The following is a 15310-nucleotide window of genomic DNA, read 5'->3' as shown; positions in this document are numbered from 1 at the left end:
AAGTGAAATTGGTTTTCAGAGGGAATGTGTTTCTTTTTTTAAAGATTTATTTATTTATTTGAGAGGCAGAGAGGGAGAGAGTATGCGAGTGAGTGGGGGTAGGGGCAGAGGGAGAAGGAGAGGAGAGAATCTCAAGCAGACTCTGTGCTCAGTGCGGAACCCAACGGGGGGCTCGATCTCATGACCCTGGGATCATGACCTGAGTCAAAACCAAGAGTCAGATGCTTAACTGACTGAGCCACCCAGGTGCCCCCAGACGGAATGCATTTGTAACTATTATATCATCCATAGGAATTTCATTTTGTTTAAACTTTTTCTGTTATAAAATTTACAATGCATGTTCATGTAAAAAAAGTCAAGTAGAGTTGCTATAAAATCTAGAAGATAATTTCATAATGCAGCCATACAAAGAGAACTACTATTAATGTATTTCCTTCCATTTCTATTCTTGCTGTGTGTATGTACACATACTGTATATATAGACAAGTTTTTCCTTACAAATTTGGTGTCAGAGTGCTCAATTAAAAACTTTTTACTTAAATCATTTTTATTTTCAAATTCAATTATTACACAAAAAAGATTTTTCAAGATAGTTGAAGTTCCAATCATATGGGTATGCCATGATTTATTTAAATGATCCCCGATTGTTGAACATTTATTTCTAATTTTTGTTATTATAAATAACATTGTGACAAGCATATATAGTAAATCTTTGACCTACCTCTAATTATTTCTCTGGGGTACATTCCTGGAAGTGCAAATACTGGTTCAAAAAGGGTATACATAGAAATTTTTAATTTTTAATTTTATAAAATTATTTAATTTATAATTAAATAATTATATAATGTATTAAATCATAATATTTAATAAATAATTAAATTAGTTAATTTCTAATTTCTAGAAAGCCATTTCTTGCCAAGACTGTTCTAAGAACAATTCCAAACATCAGTCATTAGGAAAAACTGGCATTGACTATGTAACAGCAATGTGCTTATCACAGTGTTTGGGACTTTATGTACATCACTCATGTGTGTCATCTAGTCTTCCCATCTAATACTTCCCTTGAAGGATTATCCCAAGTATACCGAGGAGGAAGTTAAACCCAAGCTGGAAAGTTTCAGGGCTGGGACTTGAGCTGGGTCCTGTCTTCCCAAAGTTGGTGTCCCCATGCTGGAACCATCTTTGGCGAGTTGTCATTTCCTACAGGCCCGGCACGGGGATTCCTTCCTCCCAGGAAGACTTGGGTTTGTGGTGGTTGAGGGCCAATGGAAGGGAAGGGGTAGAAGCACTGGGAGAAGGACAAGTGCTTTTAGAACGTTCACGAGGTCCCCACCAGCACTCCAAGCCCTGTTGGTCAGGTTCATCCTTACAGACCAGATATGGAAAGTTGCAGATAAAAGAGGAGAAAGAAAGACACACTAGCTTTGTTCTCAGGCTTCTTTTCTTCTTGACCCAAGCAACATTTCCCTTCCCCATTCATTTGACAGCAAGATGAACTCTATTAAAGAAAAACAAGGATGGCAAAGCAGGATTCCTACAGTTGTAATATCAAAAGAGGTATTAATGATGATGATGATGATGATGATGGTGGTGGTAGCAGCAGTGGTAGTAGTAGGGGTATTAATTGTAGTAGACATTTTATTTAGCACTCGGTATGTGCTCAGCCTGATTTGTACTTTACAGACATGATATAATTTAAATCCTCATGATCATAATCTTCTTTTACAGATAAGGAAACAGAGGCTTAGGAATGTTAAATAATTTATCAGGTTATATAGCTAAAGAATAGCAGAATTTGAAGCTATGCATTTTGATAACGAAGTTCATGCTTGTAAAACATAACTGTATTGCCTGTAATTGTTAATAACAACTATAATTTCCTGGCTGTCTACCACAGTCCAGCACTTCCCATTCATTAAGGCCTCTAATGCTCAAAACAACCAAGAGACAGGAGTGGGGAGCAGGCTGCCCAAGAGAAGACCGATCCCCGGCTGCCACTGAGAGCCAGGGGCTGGCTCCCCTGAAGGAGTCTTCCTTCTGCCAAATCTATAACCCCTCCATCTATTTTAGCCTGGGAATCTGGCACAGGTCTTTCCTCTGTGTTTATCTGATGACAGTGTTCTGGCTAATTAAATTGACTCAAGTAATCTTTAAATTCATGAGGAAACAAAATGAAATATAGGTGACAATGGAAGGTACCTAGATTCTAGAACACATAATTTCAAATAAATAATGAATGAATAAATGACTTGAAAAATAAATGAACAAATATATAAATACATCTTACTGCAATTTGTCTTGCTTCCCCAGCTCAGGTAAATTGTAATACTAATATTTACAGCTGCAATGCACCATAACAGAAGTTTTACATGGATTATTCATGTCTATTTTGTTTACATAGTTCTCTAGTCTCCATTCCTCAGTCTTTTCTGTGGACATACTTCCTTGCATGTCCCCTTTGGCATCATCTTAACTCATTTCTCATTTTCCACATCCTTTTTTTTTTCCTTTTTAACAATTTAGGAATCCAAACATCTCTGGCTATACAATTTCTGCAGCTTATAAGGTATATTTTTGCAGGAGAAAACTGTATTTTTAAAATTAATAATTCCGTATTGTCTCTCTTAGTTACTTATAGGTTTTTGGGGGCTGTGTGTGGAGGGAGTGGGCAGAGGAGGGTCTGACGCTAATGCTCTGTGGATGTTACATATGCTCAGTGGCTACTGATTCTGCACAACATGAAAGATGGAAATGGTTTCTCCTCTCTTCCTCATAGACCATTAGTACTAATCAGAGACGGAATCGGATTCAGAGAGGACGGGCATCTATTTCGCAAAAATGTTTTACTTGGGCTGTGATTCCATAAAATGTGCAGCTGAAATGGCAATGTGAGGAACAGACTCTTCTCTGCTTCTCCTCGTCACAAAGCTAGACATTAGGAAGATGGCCTAATCCGTTTTCAGTCAGAATATGGTATTTTTATAAGCTTTCCTTTTGAATAAGCCATTAAGGTGCTACCTGCCTGCGTTTCTGAGAAAGATATCAGTGGCTACCCTCACTGAGATGGGCAAAATGGTAAACCTGAGTCTCTAATGCACAATATTGTGCTTTCCTTGAAAACCAATTCCACGTCATGGGTGTGATGCTTTGCTACTGAATGCAGAAGAGCAGGCTCAGCAGCTGCCAGTAGTTTCCCACTCCCAGGACTAAAACACTCTTCACAACGGGTCTCTGCCCAGGACCGCAGCAGACATTACCCAGGGAGAAGGAAATGCGTGATATTTCAACCCAAAGGCCACGTCTCTACCCTTGGCATGTCTCCCTTGTTCTAACTGGGACTCTCCTCCCCTACCTCCAAAATCATATATAAAATCCTGGTAGTTTTTCTAGATTGAGCTAGTATCCTCAGAAGACATTTAGGACACAGTTCTGGAGTGCACTCCATGGAACTGTGCAAAGCAGGAAATCAGTGACGAGGAAGGGAAAGGACTGAGGAAACCCCTCGCGGAGTACAAGTCACATGCCAGAGATGAACAGGCTGAATGAGCAGAGGCGCTGACTGCTTCTGTTCCAGACTATCTTTCCAAGGATGTTGTTATAGCGAGCAGCCGTGACTCTCTGTGAAGGAATTAGCAGGAATGCTTACGGTCCAGTATCCTAAAGAGAACATCACCTTGTGGGTGGCTTACGACCCATTATAAAAATGTGAGCTCCCTAATCTCAGGGTTCTTCTGCTGAAATGCAACCTACTGCACATCTGGTGTCACCTGGCCCACGTTGCCTTGTGGGAATTGGGGCTTGGGGAGCTAATAGGAAATGCTAAGACTCTAGCTATACTCTTCCTGTGAAGAATCAAGTCTTTGTCTCTGACTCAGGAGTCCTGTGTGTTCTGCTATCATCCATCGAACTGCACCAGCCCAACTTGTTAGCTTGTAAGTAAAATCTCAGACCCTTTAAAGTTCCTGACAGTCACTAGATGGTATTAAAAAATCATAGAACATTGGAAGGACTGACCCGATCAAAGAGGGAGTACTCTCACATGGTTGGGAAAGCATGTTTGGGAGCATGGCGCCTTGATCTAAGCAGGATGTCACTGTCCTTTATAGTTATTTCTGTGTTCCTTTAGACCAGTGATTCTCACCTTTCTGGGAGGCAGTCACAGACTCTTGAGAATCTGATGATAGTTCTGTTCTGTGAATATACCCTCAAAGTCACATGTGAATACACACACACTTTGCGCAAAATTCTGCGTATTCATGGGTCCCTTGATGACATGAATTGTCCCTGACTCAGAAATGCTGATTGGGACTGATTCTCCCTAAGGGTATGAACCATGGTCACACTACTCATAGCACAGAAGGCACTCAACTAATGCTTACAGAAGCGTTCGTGAATAAGTGTGAGAAAGAAGTAAGTACAGGAGAAGACTAAAACCTTACCTGGATGATACTCCAAAATATGAAACCAAAGAGGACACTAGCTATATTGTGGGGGGGGGGCACGCAGGGAAGTAATAATCATAGTAAAGGGGTGCTGGTAATTCTCCAGGAAAAATAGCAAAGAAAACGGTATCGGGAAAATAAGTAGATTCAGATGAGGGTGTTAAGAACACAGATTCTAGGGGCTCCTGGGTGGCTTAGTCATTAAGTGTCTGCCTTTGCCTTGGGTCATGACCCCAGGGTCCTGGGATCGAGCCCTGCGTCAGGCTCCCTGCTCAGCAGGAAGCCTGCTTCTCCCTCTCTCACTCCCCCTGCTTGTGTTCCCTCTCTCACTGGGTCTCTCTGTCAAATAAATACATAAAATCTTAAAAAAAGAAAAAGAACACAGATTCTACAACCAGATTGCCTGGGTTCAAGTCCTGACCCTTCCACTTGCTAGTGGTGGGATCTTGGGCAATAGCTTGAGCACTCTGGACTTCAGTTTTGTCTTCTGCACAGTTGGCACAGAGCCACTACTACAGGAAGTACTCGGTACAAGGTGGCCACTTGGGGGTGTCTAGATACGAAAGCACAGACTAGGGTATTAAGAGAGAGGACTTGAAATTTTGGTGCAGTGAAGCTACTGTTGTCTACTAGCCATCACCCAAACCCAGAGGGATGAGACCCACTAATGGTATCTGGCCATATTAAAAAAAAAAAAAAACTAACGAAGAAGGCAGAGACCATATGATCATAAAATATAAACATGAAAGGAAATCCAGGAACCTCAAAGGAAAGAAGAGGGTATAGACTTTGAGGGCGAGAGCTTAAAGAGAAACAAACAGAAATGCACCCACAACTCTCTTCAGTGCTTGCTGAAGGTAACTATCTAGATTCACTACTTCTTTCCTTCCTGTTTTTTAACTGGACCCTCTGATCTTTGGTCTTCCTTGTTTTTTATACCAATTGCTAGGCCCCCAGTTTTTGGCTAAATGTTGAGACTCCTACTTCTGGCTTATTGAACCCAGCTTCCTTGGTCGGAAGTATCCTCGGCAGCCGCAATATGGGATCTCTTCATAACTCCAATCCCATCCTATCTGTTGAACCAACATCTAGCTCTCAGCAGGGTGGACAACACAGGTCACTTGGTCCAACCAAAGGTGTGGATGGGGCTTCCCTGAAGCAAATGAGAAAACTGAAACAGAGGAAGGATACGGCTGGGAAGGGACCCTTCAATTACCCAGGTTTAAAAAATTCTACCATTTCTAAGGAAGAGGGGATTAAAAAGTTCTTGCCTGGCTCAGAAATGAGAGGAATAAATGAGGGGAATGGCTGTCAAGCTAACCACAGAGCCTGTGACAGAATGTTTGGGGGAGAACTTGTTTGGGTTTATAACAAGAGAAGGAGAAGAATACCAGTGTTGTTACTCAGGGCCACAGGCTTATAAAAAGCCAAATTCAGACAGTACAGAACAGTGATGGACTTTTTCCCACTTACCAGAAACTGTAACAAGAAAATATAGCATAAAATGCACAGGAAGCGCTCAGAAATGTAATTTGGAGGATATAATTATAAATGAGGAAGAACTAAGGACTTGGGAAGGCACTGTAACCAGACTGCTCTCTGACCAGCAAAAACAAAGAAACGATGTGAGCAAATGATGGAAGTACTGGGGCAAACTGACAACAAAGGCAAAAGTGTGGTGCAGAGCAATGTCCAGTTGTCTAAGGGATGTATTTTGCAGAAAATACTATCAGCCTAAAATGTATCAGAGACTCAATATACTGCTCAATGAAGATAGAATATTAACAGAAGTCAGAGAGAAGGCAGAACTTATTCCTATTTTTGCTTCCATATTTCTCACCAAAGGAATGCTTTGTAAATTAAAAGCATCAGACAAGCATAGTTAAAACAAGACTTGAAGCCCAGGATATGTGGAGATTATAAGAAAGGGCTTAGCCTTTAAATTTATTCAAATGGTCAGATCAGTCAAGGCGAATTATGTCCCATGACCTTAAAATAATTTGTGAATGAGATTGTGAAGCCATGGTCAGTAATCTTTTAGAAACATCACAGAAAACCAGAGCAGGGCTAGAGCACTGGAGACAGGTGACCATGGATCCTGGTTTCCAAAAAGATGGATTTAGGTGAGGTTGACTTTGCTCTTGGATAGCTTTCTGGATCTCTTTTGGAATGGAGTATTGATGAGAGGGCCTAGGGCAGCAGTCCCAAAGAGGAGACTGGGTACTCAGGAAAACTAGCCTCGATGCCTTTTGAGATGAGATTTCTAGACTGAGAAACTGATCAGTGCTGTAGACACAGTGCATGGGGATCTCACAAGCCACCTGATGGTGTCTGTGCTCCCTCTGTGGAGGGGATAGAGAAATCTAAATGCATGATACCACAGGAAGGTCTGTACTTGACTGAACAATAGCTCTATGTTAACAGTGTTGCTTAATTTTCTCAGAGTTCTTTGCTTGGCTTACTGTGTCTGATATTTTAATCAACAACTTATGTGCAGATCGAAGGCAATGTTCATCAGATTTTCAAATAATAGAATAAAAGTTAAAAAGTATCTTAATAGAACAGAATGAATATTTGAAACTTAATAAGAATTTAAAAGTTTCCAAAAGGCAGAAGGGGGAAATACCACTTTAAAAGTCTTAAGGCATTTCAACTGAATGTAAGTTTATGAGTCATAAGTGATTTTTTCCGAATTCCTAACTGAAAACTACGATTTCCTAAGCATTAATAATACTTAAATAACAAGTATAGCAGCAACAGCTACAACGAAAATAAAAACAACCCCAAAGTCATTGCTTCTTTTAGCTAGCTCTAAGTACATAATTAAAAGATTTCTCAAGTCCTAATATTTCCAGACACCCCCTTCCATTAACACTGCAATTGCATCAAAGTTACCCATGCACATGGATTCAATAAGCATATGCTTTCCAAACATACGTTACACTAAAATGATCAGGAACAATTGATATGGTGCCAAGAATGTAATAGTCATATGGAAAATTCACTTTACTTTCTGGCTGGCTGCCTCAGTTTACCCTTCTGCTAAACAGGGTTGGATAATCCTTGCCAACACTGCTTGAGAGGCATGGATCATAAAGATCCATGTCAAGTCCTTTGGCCCACTTCCCTGGAGGAAAATGTTCAAGCGTCTCTGGTCCTCTTGTTAAAGACAATATTCCTTCTGCAGTGTAGGGGTTTGTGACTCACCCCCAAGCTTCCCATGGACCGCTCTGTGGAGGGCTCCAGATGGTTCCTTCGGAGTGTTGATGCTCCTTACCATGCCTGGGGTGCAGAATCCATACTGGGTGCCATGGCCATTAGCAAACTTCCTAAAAACAAAGAACACAGAGGATCCAGGCTAAAAGTGATGGGCAGAAAGCTCTCAGAAATGAGACAGAGGCTTCTGATTGGCAAAGGCAGAGGTAGGCACAGGCCTGTCAGGAATCCACTAGAAATGCTGTAATTGTTCACATTTAAGATGCTGACAGAAGCTTTCTGGGTAGAGACTCCATGGAGGCAGTTGGGAGAGGAAGCCCTCAAAGTCAATTCAGGGCATGGCTTCAAGAGCCCAGTTTGGATTCAACCAAGACCACAGACATTGAGATCATCTGCGTCTACTTTGTTGCCTCTCTCATTCTGCTACTGCTTGGGGGGAAAAAAAAGAATTGGAATTGGAGGGATTTATTGTAAAGTCTTCTGTTCATAAAGAGAGCTCCAGCTTTTCGACTTTTCATTTCCTGTTCTGATGTTGGAGGGTTATCTGGTGTTCCATTCACTTTGGGACATTTTCACTAATGCATCTTCAGTACATGAGTTAAAAAATCCTATACAAAAATCAGCCTTGAGATTAATGCACCTGTACCTCTGACGATCCGAGGAGTTTCTTGAAGCCAAAAGGACAAAAAGCCCCGTGATATTTCTTCCTTCTGGCCTCTGGCTCAGTGGCCTGCCAGCAACCTTTAGGTCAACCAATTCCTTATGGTCTGGGAAGCTATTTTTACAACAGACACAATCCTCACTCCCAAGGGCTTTAGAACTCAGTTTAGGGAATATTCAACAAATATAGTCTTGATTAAAGACTACTACATAACATGCGAAATTCAAATATCCAAATCACAGAAGTATTTTTTTTTTTTTCTGGTAGAATTTGTAGCATGACTATTTACACGGACCAAACATAGAATACGCCTCCTTATTTTTCTCATTTTATTACAGGAACCAAGATAAAGGTGAATTGTCCCCTTTCTGTGTGCATAGGACCCACAGCCTTCCTGAAGGGAGGATTCCTCCCTGAGGCAATGAGACGGTCCAAGGTGACACAGATGGGGTGTCACTCCCTCTGGACCACCTCCCCTCACATTTTTACAGAAGTATAACAAACTTCAAATGGTAATACAGAAATCCGGAGAAGGATAAAAGAACTTAAGAAAAGGGTAACTTTTCTTCCTATAAAAGGGATGAAAACCTTTACCTGCCATCTTGGTCCTCTAAAACCCTAACCCATGGCTCAGACCACTAAAGAAGCCCCCTAAATCCATAGTTATTCTGAACTTGTTAACATATACTCTTACTTGAACTAGGCGAATCCTGGTTTTGCTGCTTCTTGCAGCTTCTGCAGTGGTGACGGTAGCTCCAAAGAGAGAGCAGAAGATGGGCCCCAGGCAGGCGGGGACGGAGACGTGGTTTCAGAGTTTGGACAATGAAGCTGAGCATTGCTCTCGCTACAGCAGTGGTTTCCCAAAAAAAGGAAAAAAGAAAAATGCATTTAGGTGATTATAACAGCAATTACTTTGACATGAGTCTAACTAGTTGAGTACATATTAAAGCTGAGCCGTTACATAAATGATTTTGAATTTGAGTATGGCTACCTAAAAAATCTTTTATTACTTGGAATGAAGAAAGCCATTTCCTCCTCCAAATGATCTTGTTAAAAATGTATTTCAGGAGTTGAAATGATCTCTATTTATTCCTATGTCCTTTTCAGTTTACCGGTTGTTATGTTTGGTCAAATCATTAACTCGTTACCCTCCAATCTCGAGGTTATGTGTGATCTTATAAAGATCCAGAGGATATGAGGAAAAGTCAAAGCAGACCACCTCGAAGGCAAGTCATTCAATAACTTCACCAGAGTGTAAGCTCCATGAAGGCAGGTAACTGGTTCCCAGTGCCTAGGACAGGGGAGCTTAAAAATACTGGTGGGAGGAAGAATGAGGATAATTAAGCATTCCCCCAAATGGTCAGGCTGCTGAATGCACATGAAATTCACTGTACCTCTCAAGGGGAGAATGAGAGAACTTGAGTGTGCCCCTGAATGTGGTCATCTGCCTTCAGGAGGGCTGTGAGGAGGGTGGAGGGGCAGAATTTTAGACTTCTCCTGGGGTCTGTTTCTGCACTGAGGAGTCTGCTCTCTGTTTTTCCTCTAATCAAATCCTGTCTGTCTATGCTCCCAATCCTCTTATTTCCCCATCTTCCTCTGCTACCCCCATTTTCTTCCTGCCTTAAGCCAAGTTGAACTTCAATCTCAATGTAGTTCTTAAACAATGCATAATTTTCCTGCCCTGGAATAAAATTTCTTCTTATAATCAGCAACAAAACCTTCTTTGGTCAGTGAAATGGAACTAAATCCGGCAGACACAATGCATTCAGGTGCATTTTTAGGTGTTAATGCATTTGTTTTTAAATTCTAAAACCAATGCTTGTTTTTTTTAAAAAAATCAAAAATACAAAAGTGTATAAAGCAGAAAATGAAAATACTCCTTCCCAATGTTCACTTTTCAGAGTTAACGATTACCAGACTCCTCCATATATATACAGAATTTCCCTACACACATATGTTTACATACATGAATTTTTTTGTTGGTTTCTAAAAAGTGAAATCAACTATTCATACTATTTCAAATTCTGCTTTTTTTCAGGTTACTTAGGCTCTCTGTGCCTCAATTGCCTCGCCTGTGAAATGGACAAAGAGGCTGTACGTCTCTCGGGGTTGTTGTGAGGATTAAATCAGCTCATACATGCAAAGTACTTGGAACAGTGCCTGGCACCTAGTAAGTTTTCAATAAATGTTACTTTTTTTTTCTCTTTTTAAAAACATTTTTAATTTAAATTCAAGTCAGTTAACATATAGTATACTATCAGTTTCAGGGGTAGAATTTAGTGATTCATCAGTTGCCTATAACACCTAGTGCCCATCACATGATGTGCCCTCCTTAATGCCCATCACCCAGTTACCCCATCCCCCCACCTACCTCCCCTCCAGCAACCCTGTTTGTTCCCTATAGTTAAGAGTCTTTTATGGTTTGCCTCCCTGTCTTTATCTTATTTTATTTTTCCTTCCCGTCCCCTATGTTGTCTGTTTCTTAAATTCCACATATGAGTGAAATCATATGGTATTTGTCTTTCTCTGACTTATTTTGCTTAGCATAATACCCTCTAGTTCCATCCACGTTGCTGCAAATGGCAAAATTTTCATTTTTTGATGGCTGAGTAATATTCCATTGTATATATACCACATCTTATTTAGCCATTCATCTGTCGATGGACATCTAGGTTCTTTCCATAGTTTGGCTATTGTGGACATTCCTGCTATAAACACTGGGGTGCAGGTGTCCCTTTGAATCACTAATTTTGTATTCTTTGGATAAATACCTAGTAGTGTGATCACTGGATCACACGGTAGTTCTATTTTTAACTTTTTGAGGAACCTCCATACTGTTTTCCAGAGTAGCTGCACCAGTTTGCATTCCCATCAACAATGTAAGAGGGTTCTCCTTCCTCTGCATCTTCACCAACATCTGTCGTTTCCTGACTTGTTAATTTTAGCCATTCTGACCGGTGTGAGGTGGTATCTCATTGTGGTTTTGATTTGTATTTCCCTGATGCTGAATGATGTGGAGCACTTTTTCATGTGTCTGTTAGCCTTTTCATTATTGCCATAAACTGTCCTCTATTAGTTCACATTAATTTGTTTTCCATTTTTCACTATTACAAACAATGCTGCAATGAAAACTCTTAGGCTTTAATGTGGCACATTGAGCAAGTATTTCTGCTGCACAAATTCTGAGAACTGGAATTTCTGGGTTGAAGGGTAAGCATGTTGCTAGGTCCAAATCACTCACCTTCCAAAATGTGTGTGCTAATATGGCGAATCATGTATGAGAGATTATCTGTTCCCCCACAGCCTTCACCAACACTGCGTATTATCCATGCTACCATTTTTCAAATATGTGGGGGAAGGGACAGTCCAAAATTGGCATTTCTTATTATTTTTAGGTTTCTTCCATCTTGCTATACATTTAGTGAATATTTGTATTTATTCTTCTGTCCTTTGACTATTTTCTATTAGGTTTTTGACTTACCAATTTGAAGAATTTAATTATATACAATGGATATTAACCATATTCTGCTACAAATGTCCAGATATTTTCTGCCAGCTTGTTAACTGTCCATTGGATTTCAAGTATCCTGCATCCTGGAGGATGGAGCTCCATCCTCCCAAGCCTCCTAGCTGGCATTTCTCTAGGCCATTCCATTGCTCTATTGGAGCAATATCCATTGCACTTCTGAGTGGTACAGATGTGAAAAGACCAGTGGATCACATGTCACACTCTCACCCTGTTGCTGTAGAATAGCTGCCCTTACTTGGCTGTAAACTGGTCTGATGCAGTGTTACATGGGGATCTTACGAGGGTGCATGTAACATTGCACAGGCCCTTAGGTGGTAATGGCTAAGGCCGTACAGGCAGGCAAGGCAAACCTTTACCCAGAATGCATATCTATTTCTGTTAAATCACTGCTCCTTGCAGCGTGGAGTTATCAGTGTGCCCCCCAGGGGCTAACTGGTCTCCTGGGACCATGGTGCTAACTTGGGGGCTAGTCCTGGCTTGTGTTGGGGCAGGTTGCACATTCAGCTGTGGCAGCAGCTACGTGGAAGCAGAGCACCCATCCCTGCTGTCATGACTCTTCCCACGCCCACTGTGTCAAGCAGTGGGGTGACCAATGGCAGAGAGGGCTAATGTCAAATGCCATTTTGTGTACATACTTGGTTGTTTAGTGCCTCTTTCATGGTGGGAGATTTCAACAGGAACTGGGATTTCTGGGTGGGACTGCTGAGAGGCCCAACTAACTCACTTTCCAAAATGTGTGTACAAGTCCAACAAAGCCTGCACAAGAGAGTCTGTTCCCCGTAGCCTTCACCAACATGGTCTCAGGCGGACATAGCAGCAAGTGCTTTCGATGTAACTTCATAATATCCAGCCAATTATTTTGGCATAATATCTCATTCTGAAGAGTCAGATGAACTTATTTTGTGAATGGAAGAAAGTAAGTTTTCCACATTGTTTTTTCTAAATTTATGTAGCGAACAGTTTATATTTCTAATGTGCAATATGAACATTTTGACACGTTGTGCCCATCCCCATATACCCATTCATGAGCCTCTTGTCCCCCATCTTCCAATCCTTCCCCTTCCAAGTCCTGCCCAGCTGGCCAAACCATTTGCTACTATACATACATGCCCTAACCTTGGGCCACTCTGTTTCCTACACAGAGTGGATAACCAGGTGCACAACTCTGCCCATTGGGAGAACTTCCCCTCACCACCTCTGAGTGGGTCTGTAGTGCAGTCACTGCCCATATCTGGCTTGTATGCACATACTGATTTGTGAACCAAGCTTGGACTTTTTTCCAACCAACCCATTTGTGAACCAAGCTCAGACTTTCTCCTTCTCCTTCAGCTTGTCATGAGGGGCCTCTCGCTCCACCATCTAGCCACATGTATGACCTGCAGGAGGGATGCTGATATAACAGCAGAGGATAACTGGGTTCCTTCTGATCCTACTTGTGCTTGATTCTAGACGGACCACTTCCATCACACCTTCTTGCTTCTGGGATCGCTTGATTGCATTTTAACAACATCTTCAAGTTATTTGTGTGCATTTTAAAATTTAAGAAGCACTACATAGTGGCAGACAAAAGGAGGGATGGAAGTGACAGCACTTCTCAGGCAGAGGACCAAGGCTCCAGAGTGAGAAACAGAATGGGGAATTCTGACAACAAAAATGGGGGTTGTGAGACAACACTGGAGAGATGGTCTGGGGCCAGATCACAGAGGGAATGTATGCCACCTTAGAGACTTGGGATACTATTCTGGTGCAACGAATAGGAAGCCATTGAAGGTTTTAAGCAAGGGTGTGACATAATCATATCGTGTGTGTGTGTGTGTGTGTGTGTGTGTCCCTAAACTTATATATAACATTCACTTTAATCTGAAGAATGATTTGGAAGGGAAACAGAATGAATGCAGGACAATAATAAGGAGACTACCACATAGGTTAGAAATAATGGTGGCTTGGAACTAACATATTAGCCATGGGAATAAAGAGAGGGAGGCACAGATGTAGGAGATTTCTCTGAGGTGGGACTGACAGGACTTCATGCCTGAACAAGTGCATGCACCAAGAGAATGGAGCATCTTGGATCACTCCCTCATTTCTGGCTTAGCATCTCGGGGATGGCTGTACTGACAGGGAGATCTGTTTGGGACCCATTAAGTTTGAGGTGTCTTTGAGACACATCCATGTGGCAATGAAAGGCAAACATGAAGAACTGCTGCCATCTTAACTTGGTCTTGGGACAAGAGTTCTTGAGTTGAGAGTGTGACAGGGAGAAGGTGCCATCCATTAATCTCTAGTATTTTATACTTCAGTGTAGATATTTTTTTTCCTGCCTTTAATGCAAATGGAATCTTCCAGTGATTTTTGTCCTGCTGCTTAGCCCCCATTGAGGTCTTGTCACTGAAGGCCATTGGGATAAATTTCTTATGATTATCACAACTTCTCAATCTTTCCCACATTTTCTGTTTCTCTCCACATATGCTTTTTTTTTAAATTGAGATGTAATACACATACCATAAAATTCACTCTTTTAGAGCGTGCAATTCAGTGGTTTTTAGTATATTCACAGGTTGTACAACCACACTACCTAATTCCAGAAAATTTTCATCACCCCAGAAAGAAACCCTGTACCCATTAGCAATCACCTCCCCATTTCCCTCTCCCCCTCTCCCCTCAGCCCCTGGCAACCACTAATTGACTCTCTGTTACCATGAATTTGCTTATTCTCAATGTTTCACATAGATGGAATAATACAATATGTCGCTTTTTGTGTCTGGCTACTTTCATTTAAACAATGTTTTCAGGGTTCATCCATGTTGTAGAAGATATCAGTCTTTCATTCTTTTGCATAGCTGAATGACATTCCCTTGTATGGATATACCACATTTTGTGTAACATTCTGTTATCAGTTGATACAGTTGGGCTGTTTCTACTTTCGGTTATTAAGAATAATGCTATGAACATTTGTGTATAAGTCTGTGTGTGCATATGTTTTCAAATTCTCTTGGGTATATACTTAGTGGTCATTTGGTAAGTCCATGTTTGACTTTTTGAGGAACTGCCAGTTTTTTTCCAGTGTCTGCACCATTTTTATTCTTCCCGGCAATGGATAAGGGTTCCAATTTCTCCACATCCTTAGCAACACTTACTATTATCCATCATTTTGATTATAGCCATCCTAGCGGGAATGAAATGGTTTCCGTTGTGGTTTTCATTTGCATTTCCTTAATGACTATTGACTTCAAGCATCTTTTTATGTGCTTATTGGCCATTTATATATCTTCTTTGTGGAAATGTCTGTTCAATTCCTTTGCCCATTTTTAAATTGCATTATTTATCTTTTTATTGCTGAGTTTTAAGACTTTTTAAAATATATCCTGCATAATACATCTTTATTAGATATATGATTTGCAAATATTTTCTACTATTCTGCGGTTTGTCTTTCAATTTCTTGTAGTATCTTTTGAAGCACCA

At 40.9% G+C, this 15310-nt stretch overlaps 1 protein-coding gene across 1 annotated transcript in view; it reads right to left on the bottom strand.

Moving 5' to 3' along the window:
• LOC144381647 (uncharacterized) overlaps positions 1 to 15070 on the bottom strand; it is a 74056-nt gene extending 58986 nt beyond the window's left edge. The window contains exons 1-2 of the mRNA XM_078071169.1: positions 9014 to 15070; positions 7650 to 7771 (exon numbers count right to left, since the gene is read on the bottom strand). The gene's annotated coding sequence lies outside the window, so the exon portion shown is untranslated. The remainder of the gene's footprint in view (positions 1 to 7649; positions 7772 to 9013) is intronic.
• Between the last annotated feature and the right edge of the window lie 240 nt (positions 15071 to 15310).

Source organism: Halichoerus grypus, chromosome 4, assembly GCF_964656455.1.
Source record: "Halichoerus grypus chromosome 4, mHalGry1.hap1.1, whole genome shotgun sequence".
Classification (NCBI taxonomy): Eukaryota; Metazoa; Chordata; class Mammalia; order Carnivora; family Phocidae; genus Halichoerus; species Halichoerus grypus.
Note: the sequence above shows the minus strand (reverse complement) of the source record. Positions and strands in the feature narration are given on the sequence as shown.